Raw genomic sequence first — 10,066 nt, forward strand, 5'->3', positions numbered from 1 at the left:
GTCTCCAAACCGTCTCCAGGGTTCCCTGTTCAAATGCAGGCTGCTGGCAGTGGCTTCAGCCCATCACATACAGTCAAATGCTCTAATAAGGAGAGGGGCACTGGAGAAGCTTTGTAAGGATTTATGGCCAGAATATCCCCCAAAAGGGGAAGTGGTGCAGGACAGATGTGGCAGTCAAGCTTACCTGGAGATAGCAAGGAGCTGAGCCACTCCTCACTGGGCAGTCAGCAGGGACAGGCAGGGATAGCTGTCTCACACTGGAGATCCAGGGCATGTTCTTCGTGGACACCAGTGCTTTTAGGAGAACAGCTCCAATGGAACTGAGGAGCTGGAATGGAGGTGTGCAAAGTTTCAGGGAGTAACAGAGACTCACCTGATGCTGCTGCAGCCCAACAGTACAGCTTCTTAAAAGAGAGGACTCAGAGAGACGAGCAGATCCTGAGCTGAGACCGCTATCCAAGTATAGCAAAGAAACACACAGCAAACGCCATGAGGGGAAAATGTCCCAGCTCAGCTACTGGTGAATGCTGTCCTAGGGAGCACAGACCTGCCCAGAGTGCTTCAAACTCATTCCTAATTTGATTGTTACACTGAACTATACCCAGGAACAACCACCACTCCCCCGTCTGACACCTCAGAAAAGCAAATTGCTGGTGACTATAGGGCCAGCAATCTCTCATCCTCTATGCATTCCATAGACTGGGGAGTTCATAGCCTTACCACCTCCTCACTGAATCAGCTGGCTGCAAGACCATTTCTCCCCTTCTGCTATAGTCTTAACATGAGACCTCCATCCTGCTGGCATTAGGAGGGTGCGGAAGGAGAAAAGCAGGGGGCAGATGCCAGCATTCCTGCAGGAGTCAGGGTTTCTTTGGGAGGGTCTTGGTTGGGAGCAGCGAGTATGGATAGCTTCTCCCACGTGCCGAAAGCTGAGATCTTTCAAGGCATTTAGATGTCTTTGAAACTCTCAGATGCTTTTAAAACTGCATTAGGCACAGTGTAATCTGCTACACAGCTAGGAGACTCTCTAGGATCTCAAGATATATCCATTATAAATAAATATATATGTATATATATGTGTGTGTGTAAGGTGACTCGTAGGTGTTGAAGCCTGCAAGCCTGCATTGCTAGCATGGTCCATATGGAACTAGTAAAGCTACATGCAGAAAACAAGATGAGCTTTGTAGGAACCCAGAGTGCCGAGAATATTTCTCTGCCTGTTTTGAAGGGTTCTTACCCCCCTGAACAACACTGTTTTAACCTCCAATCTTGGAAAAAATTACCAACGATCAGACAAGAACTAGAAAATACAGTGGTGTGAATTAGGTGATAGACTACCATGTAAGATTGTCACAGGGTGAAAAATTTAGAGGTTTTGGGCTTCTCTTTGGAGTAAAAAGATAAGAGTAAAAAGTATCAAAATGGAGGATTGTTGTTGTTCTCTAAATTTTCTCTCTTCTTCTACTACTCCATGTTCTGCAGTAAAAGTAATTTGGGATGACTGGATAGAGAATTCCACAGTTCCTGCCTGTGTTACTGAATAATTGGTAGGAAAGTGAAAATAATGTACGTTTTTAGTAACCATTGGTTAAATTATCTTTAAAAGGCCATGTAAATCTTGATAATTGGAGACTTCCCTCCTACTTTCTGTGCTCTATGCTGTACCTGGGTCACGCTAGTGGCTCTGTTCCTCTGATAAGACTTAATAAACAGCTATCTGGCAGCACTGAAACTCCAGGAGAAGTCTCGGTTTATCTTTGAAACTCCTTGCAAGGACTGTTAGAAAATTCTCTCCCATCAGGAGGGATTTGATTTATGGCACGGTTCAGTGTCAAGTTTGCTCTTCATAGGAGTGCAATGCAAGATTCAACTTTTCCTTAGTGTGTTTTGTTGTTGGTTTGGGTTTTTTTCCTTGCACAGACATTGCTGCAACCCCTTTGCAGAAATCCGGAGTCACCATGATCCTTTGGTACCAATAGCCTTGGGGGAAAGAAGGCTGTCTTCCTGGTGCTACTTCTTAATGCCAGTGCCTTGATTCTTTGGCACAGTTAATATTTATAAAACTGAAAGCATACATATAAATGATTGCTGTGGAAAATCAAGCTGTCAAAATCCTTGGGGTTTTGATGGACTTTTTTGGGTTTGTTTTTTAGCACTAGTTCTACCTTGTGCTGCTCTGTGTGAAATAAGACCCATGCTTGAATTATAGGCAAAAATCACCAAACCAAACCCCACCCCAGAAAAAAAACCCAACCAAACCAAAGCCAGTCAAACAAAAAAAACTAATGTGCAAGTCACACGAACCACCTCAATGGAAAAAATCTTTTTCAGTCAGTCTTTTTCAGACAGTCTTCTTTTGATGATTGTTGATTTACTGACTCATCCAAAGTTCAGATGCAAGGAGCAGCCAAATCTAGATGTACATCTGAACCATATTGTGGCACCAAGCACCGGCAAGGTGTGAGGAAACATCATGATGCTCCTGGCTTCTTCTGTTCTGTTGGATTGCCCCAAACGGGGCCAGGAGACACTTCAGAGGCAGAGTCAGAGAAGTGGATATTTGCTAACAAAGACACACAGAGCACTCCATACAGTCCAGGATTAAGTGTAAATTTATGAATATTCATCACATTCCTTGGGATAGGAGTGGTTATACAAATTTGTTCTCAGAAGTCATTAATATCTTTAGCATGTGTGTCACACACATGTGGTGTGTCCTGGTGGTCACACTGAGGAAGGCTCCTCTTCTTCCTTGGGGGTCTTTCTGATGCAGGCCAGTAGCCTTCATTCACTTTTCTTTCTGGAGCATGTGCAGTCCTTTGTGGGGTGACCCAGCGGTTTCTGTGTTGGTTTCAAGTAAATTCTTGTTCCTCTTATCTTGACAAGATTAAGGTGAATCCTGCTTCTTAGGTTTTGTGATCAACTTTTGCTGTCTCCCAATGGTTAACTGTGCTTACACGAGTTAACTATTGATCAGTCATATATATTGTATTGGACCTCTGCATATACTGGGTGCAAGAACAGAGTTACTGGACAAAAAACAATTGAAGGTCAAATTTACCATGCAATTTAACAGACAGGCTGTGTAAAAGGGTTCTGTGCTAGCACAACTAAAGCTGCTGCTGACTGAGATTTGCAGTGCCACTCCTTTCTATAGTTCCCTGGACCTGCATTGAAGCAATTCTAATTTTAGCATGAGAGAAGTTTTTGTTGTGGCTCCTTCAGTGGAAACATACTCCCCAGTAGGATTGGGGTTTGAAATGTCTTCCTGGTGGATGAATGGGAATAGACCTTTCCAGACAATGAGGATGTTATCTTAGGAATAGAGTTAGTACTCAGTAAACTGCTCCTGGCCTTAATAAATATAGGTAATTTGTTTCAGCTAATTTGTTAGCTAATTAAAAAGAAAAATGCACCAGTTTTGCACATTGGTTTTGAGTTCCCGTTTGGCCTCAGTCAGTAGTGATGAATGTTATGCATTTCATGTTTATTTGGGGCCACTTAGCATTTTCTATTCTGTTGTTAAGACAAAACCATCTCTATCATGATATTCATTTTCTTGACCCTCTCATGCAAAGCTGTCAGTTTGAACTGGCACCACTGTTAAATTCACAGTAGGGAGCAAACAATGTTTCCTCAGTGTGGTTTTTCTGGTTATGAAGTGCAGGTAGCCACAGATTGCTGTTTTGTGCTCAAGTAAGGGATCTCTTAATCCTTCACACCTTCTTACACTGAGATGAAACTTCTTTGGTCTTGTGTTGGTTTGGGATGTCATACAATGTTTGTGGTCTCTAAAACTCTCTCCTTGGAGCAGCCCTGCCTGGAAGTGGTCTTCTCTAACACATGCTGTACTCACATGCCTTGTCTGAGCTGGAAGGCAAATATATGCACTGATGTAACACAGGGGAAGTGAAAGCACACTGAGCACAAAAGCAGTCAAAATTTATTCCTATCCCTGCTCTGCCCTCCTTTTTCTCTTGTTCAGAGCAGTCCCTGCCATTCCTGCACTTCCCAGCCAGCCATAACCTGGCTACTGAAAGAGAAGAAAATTCAAACCTACCTGAAGCAGGAGGTCCCAGGCAGACGCACTGGCACCGGACGGTCACAACGCAGCAGTGCTGGTAGCAAACAGGAGGAGAGATGAAATGACACATTGAGGCAAATGCTAGCTCAGCTCACATGGTCCAGCAAAACCATCGAGTAATCTAATTGCACACAATCAGTGAGCACATCTGTCTGCACAAACAGCAGGGGCCAGACAAGGCACCATCTCATCCGCCTGTGTCCTGCAGTGCTCTCAAGCTCCAGACACAGAGCTTCTTACCCTGCAGGAACTTCGCTGCTTGTCTGCATTTGCAGTAGACTTTTAGGTACACAGGTTTCGGGAATAGGTAAGCTGCCTAGTCTCTTACCAGAGCACATTTTGCAAGTCAGATTTACTACTGCTCCAAAGCAAAGCACTCTACATCTCCCTTCTCCAATTAATTTCCAACAGGGACTTGTACTCATCTCTGTGCAAACTACTTCTCATCAGCTGCTCAGGAGCAACAGCACGGCATTCTCTTCCCTGCTCACTTATCCTCCTGCGCAGGGAAAGCAAGACATAATTAAACACATCCTAACAGAGGACAGGCAGGCTGTGGAGGTGATGCTGGTTTTCTTCTGTAAATATGACTAGATTTTATAGCTGACACTGGTGTAGTCGAGGCATGGATAGAGATCTGTTTTCCTACTGCAGATTAATATGCACATTAGTGCACAGTAAAGTACAAATATACACCTGCAGCTATTGGTTGCCCTGGAGGAGTGTCCAAAGGCAGCTTACACTGGGTTTTGCAAACATTTGGGCACTTGCTAACTTTATGAACACGAACCCAAGGCATTCCTCTCGGTGTGTGAAGTGAAGCAGCTGGTGTCAGACACTCAGGGGGGTGTCAGGTCAGGGCAGTGTCCCTGCAGCCTGGTTTCTGCATGGCCAAGGGTCTGCTCCCAGCTGCAGGTGTGTTAGCAGCTGGAGGAGTAAAGCAACTCGATTTGCAGGGTGGAAGTCACCTGCTCTGTCAAGCAAATCTGACCAGAGCCCTGGCTGCTGGTACAGGTAACTGGCTGTGTCAGACAGAACAGATATATGGATCAGATCACTGTTATTATTTTTAATGCCTCCACCATGCTCTTTATTCTGACAATATAACTTGTTGCCAGGTACAACATGAGCAGAGAACCCATAGGGATCTAGAAAATACCTACTGTCAGGAATGACTGAAAAATATATGTTTATTATGGCATTAAAAAAAAAAAAAAAAAAAGAAGTCAGGAAGTCTTCAAATATGAAAAAGAGGTAAACCAGAAACAAATTCTGGTTCAAATAGGAAGGGAGTAGCTGATTCTCCCTGTTCTCTGTGCATAGAACAAGAACTAATCATCTTAGATAGCATCAGAAGAGGTGAAGATCAGACATTAGGGGAGCTTTGTAGTGATAAACAGTTAAATGTGGATTAGATTGTCTGGAGAGGCTGGAATTTTCCTGATGATGGTTTTCATTGGCAGGTTAGGCGTAGCTTTTTCAGCAGTTTTACAGGTCATACTGGTTCAGACCTGGTAGTTTTCTAGGTCTTTTCTAGCTTTCTGTCCTATGATGGTCTATATTACAGTAACATAACTTGGCTCTAGCTGGGCTGGGGATCCTGTTACACTCGGCAATGGTAGCAAGAGGAGTTTGTCATCTTTTAAAGATATGCTCATGATCTCTGCTAATTGCTATTAACATTGCAGTTTGGTTAAAATCGGGATAGTCCTGGACCATTCAGGAAGAAAAAACATTTGTGATACTTTTGTGATTCATCCTAAGCATAAAGAAAACAAAAAATGCTAAATCTGTAACAGTTTACCTATTGACAGGTATTTCACCTCTCATCATAATACAAGTTTGACACCCGTTCCTTCTCTTTTTCCTTCAATGAATTATCAGGATTCTCTTTCAGAGGGCTGTAGTAAGTATCTGCTGTCCTTAATGCCTTCCTGCCTAGGAGAGATTTTGCATTGGGTTTAGGTAGAACAAAGCCAGGACTTGCCTTGGAAAAGTCTTTTTCTCCTCACCGCTAGCATCTGTGCGGTGCCCCCTGGGTTTTGTGCCTCTGGACTCTCCCAAAGGGCCTTAGGATTGAAAGTATCCCCATCACACTGCACCCCACGTCTGCTTGGGAGATAATGTTAGACATCCTTGACTGCTAGAGCCTGCCAGGTTCTTTGTGAGTAATGAGAAACCACTGGCAGAAGTAATTTGTAACAAACACTGGCTGTCGGGGAAGGAAGTTGGCCAGTGCTGCACAGCAGCAGTTTTCGTCCCACCAGCAGAAATGTCACCATTTGTAGCCCAAATTTTTTCTTAAGATTTAGCCTAAGATTTTCAGCTTCTGTTGCTTTGTTTTCCCTTTGGAAGCTTTACTGTGTGCCAGGGTCTCCTCACTGTATAACCAACAGTCTAGGCAAAGCAGCCTGTGCTGCTGAGCCCTCTGCCTCACACTGTGTGAGACCCAAACTTGCACTAAAAGTTACCACAGTTCTAACGTGAAGACAAAGGATGTTTTCCCCCATCTTTGCCATCCACAGATATATGGAAGCTTGTATCACCCTTTTTAGAAGGAGCCCTGCTTCAGGCTCTATCAGGTTTTCACATCATTTCCACATCTTTTTCCTGGTTATCTTCTGGAGCTGCTGATGCACGCACACCCAAAACTGCTCAGCAAAAGCTTCAAACTCCACTCCTGAGTGTTTCAAATTGCCAAGCACCTTTCTGTTTGCTTTTGCTTAGGGTGGAGGCTCATGTTTATGTTTTGGTCCCTTGTTCGACTTCTTACACAAAAACCTTTTATGGCTGTCTTACTGGAAGGGGAGTGGCTGCAATCACCAGTCCCCACGGGGTTGAAGACAGACCCTGATGGCATTACTGAAGCTGGGACAATCTAGTTTCCCCATACTGGGTCACTGGAAAGTTGCTAAGAGGGTTATAAAGGGGCAAAGAGGCTAGAAAACGACTGGAAACCTCCTGTCTTGCACAACATTGCATTCCTCAGCTCCTGTAGACAGCCTTGTCTTGTCTGGTCCTTTCCTGCTAAACAGCTGCTCCCAGGCCAAGGTTTTCTTACTGGATTTCCCAGTTACTATACACACCTGGCAGCTGGTATCCTAACATCTGTTTTCTGTCCTGAGACAGGTTATTTCATGGTGCTTTCTGGAACCTTTGTTTTGCAGCATGTCTGGATCCTGCTTTGAACTACAGCTGTACTCTGCAGTCAAAATTCTGTGTTTGTTTCTTTCCTTCCAGTTTAGCTCAATTTCTGTTTGAAAACTACTTCCAGCTTCTTGGCTGCTGCTCACACTGATCATTCTGCTTGGCCTGAGGTCCAAGCCTATATTTAGGCTTAGTTTTTGCTATACTACTTTTTATTTGGCAAGAATGTACACCTTCCCCTGTACCTACAACAATCAGAAGAAAACAGGCAGCTTTATCCCTAAGCCCCTGCTTATTCCATCTCTGTGGGGGCTATGTTACATGACTGGGCAAGTTCATGACAGAGAACCATTTCTGGATACACAGTAGTTATGTTCCTCTCACAAGTCCTGCTGTGCCCATGGCTGTAGGCTGGAAGGGTGCCAGGAGAAGTGCCACATTTGCTTGCACATCTTTGCTCTTTCAAAGGCCTCAGCACCTGCTGGGGACATAATACTGGTCTGGGATATTATGACCCTCCTGAGTTCCTGCTCCCTCTCAGGAGTGCACAGACAATTGCTTTTCTCACTCTCAGGCCCTTTTCACACACACACAGAGCTCAGCTGCAAACACTGCCATGCTCCAGGCCATTGGTTGTCAGTAGATTCCAAGATTTCCCCAGGTCAGGTCTTGCTCAGGACATTACATGAGCTCAGTGTCTTGAACAGCATCTTCCATTGTGACTAAACAGTACAGGAGTCTGAGTTGCTCCTGGTGGTCAGCCTGAACAGACCACAGAGAGATACACTGCACCCCTCAGCAGGCTCTGAGGTTTCTTACACATCCAGCTTGCTACGTCCAGCATGAGGCCACCATGTCCTCTAATCAATACAGCAGTTCTGCAGTGACTTGGCTTCTCTGTCAGAACACAGTGCTGGATTTATGTGCCTGTATCATATAGTACCATGTTAAAAATTTCAGCTGGGCCATCTCATAGTGGAAGTAAGACTTTTTCCAGGGGCATTAGCTAGGGGATCTCCAAAGTTATAGCCACATTAATAATGAATTCCCCAAGAAACTGCCCTACCCCATTAAATACACTGGCATATTTTTTAATAAGGTCACCTGCCTTGTGTCAGCTGAGATGGAACAATTCCCACTTTCATTACCAGTTTGATCAATTTAATATCCAGCCTGCTCAGGGACTAAGCTCTAGTGATGCTGCTGTGTGTACAGAATGAAATTTGTGGTGTTTTACATCCTATTTGATTGGGTCTAACAGCGCATCACGTCTGTCAATGCCCCCCTGCTTTAACTTCCTCTTGCAAAGGTGGGTTCTTACTCTCTTTTCCTCCAACCAGTCCTGCTGTTGCCACACTAACATGGAAAACTACATAGCCATCTGGGGAGCTAGCTGAAGCTTCTGCATGTTCTCAGTTTCATCTGGAACCTGACTGCTTTCATGGGAACACCAGGAGTGTGGTCCTCCTCCTGTTGTCTGCCTGGCCTTAAGTATCACACATTCCACTCTGGTTTCAGTGGCACAGGCACCTGGGGTTGTTTATCAGCTCTTTGTGGCTAATCTGTTGCAGGCTACCATACTGTCCCCAAGCAGTCTGTCCCCGGTGTTCACCAACCAGCACCTTCTGATCTGCGGTGATAAACTCTGCTGTGGTAGCAGGACCTGCCTCATGATGTGGGGCCAGCAGTTGCATTGGGACTTGCAAAGTAACCTTCTACCTGGCTTTTGCAAAAAGTAAACAATCCTTTTGACTCCTCTTATGCAACTACTTACCACAGAACTATATATTCAAAGAATAGGTTCGAAAAGACCTCCAAGACCACTGAGTCCAACCTTTGACCGAACACCACCATGCCAACTAAACCATAGCACTAAGTGCCACATCCAGTCGTTTCTTGAACACTTTGGGGATGGTGACTCCACCACTTCCCTGGGCAGCCCATTCCAATGCTTTACCACCTCTTCAGGGGAAAAATTATTTTTGACGTTCTACCTGAACCTACCCTATCTCAACTTGAGGTCATTTCCTCTTGTCCTGTCACTTGTTAACTGGGAGAAAAGGTGAACCCCCACCTGACTACAACCTCTTTTCAGGTAGTTGTAAAGAGTGATAGGGTCACCCCTGAGCCTCCTTTAATCCAGGCGGAACATCCCCAGGTCCCTCAGCTCTTCCTCATGTGACTCACTCTCTAATCTCTGTTGCCCTTCTCTGGACTCACTCCAGCCCCTCAATGTCCATCTTGTAGTGAGGGGCCCAAAACTGAACCTGAGGTGTGGCCTCACCAGTGCTGAGTACAGAGGGACAATCACTGCCCTGGTCCTCCTGGCCACACTACTGCTGATACAGGCCAGGATGCCCTTGGCCTTCTTGGCCACCTGGGCACATGCCGGCCCATGTTCAGACACTGTCAACCAGCAACCCCAGGTCCTTTTCTAGTGGGCATCCTTCCAGCAGCTCTGTTCCCCATCCTGTAGAGCTGCATTGGGTTGTTGTGGCAAAGTGCAAGACCTGGCACCTGGTCATGTTGAGCTTCATTCCATTGGCCTTGACCCTTCAATCCAGCCTGTCCAGATCTTCTGCAAAGTCTTCCTGCCTCTCAGCAGATCAACGCTCCTCCTGAACTTAGTGTCATCCATGAATTTACTGAGGGTACACTCAATCCCCTCATCCAGGTCATGGATTAAGATATTAAACAGGACTGCCCCCAATACTGAGCTGTGGTAAACCCCACTAGTGACTAGCCATCAATGGGATGTGGTGCCATTCACCACCACAGTAGGTGACCATCCAGACAGGTTTTAACCCAGCAAAGAGTGTCCCTAAGCAAGCCGTG

This window comes from Aphelocoma coerulescens, chromosome 2 (genome assembly GCF_041296385.1).
Source record: "Aphelocoma coerulescens isolate FSJ_1873_10779 chromosome 2, UR_Acoe_1.0, whole genome shotgun sequence".
NCBI classification, from domain to species: Eukaryota; Metazoa; Chordata; class Aves; order Passeriformes; family Corvidae; genus Aphelocoma; species Aphelocoma coerulescens.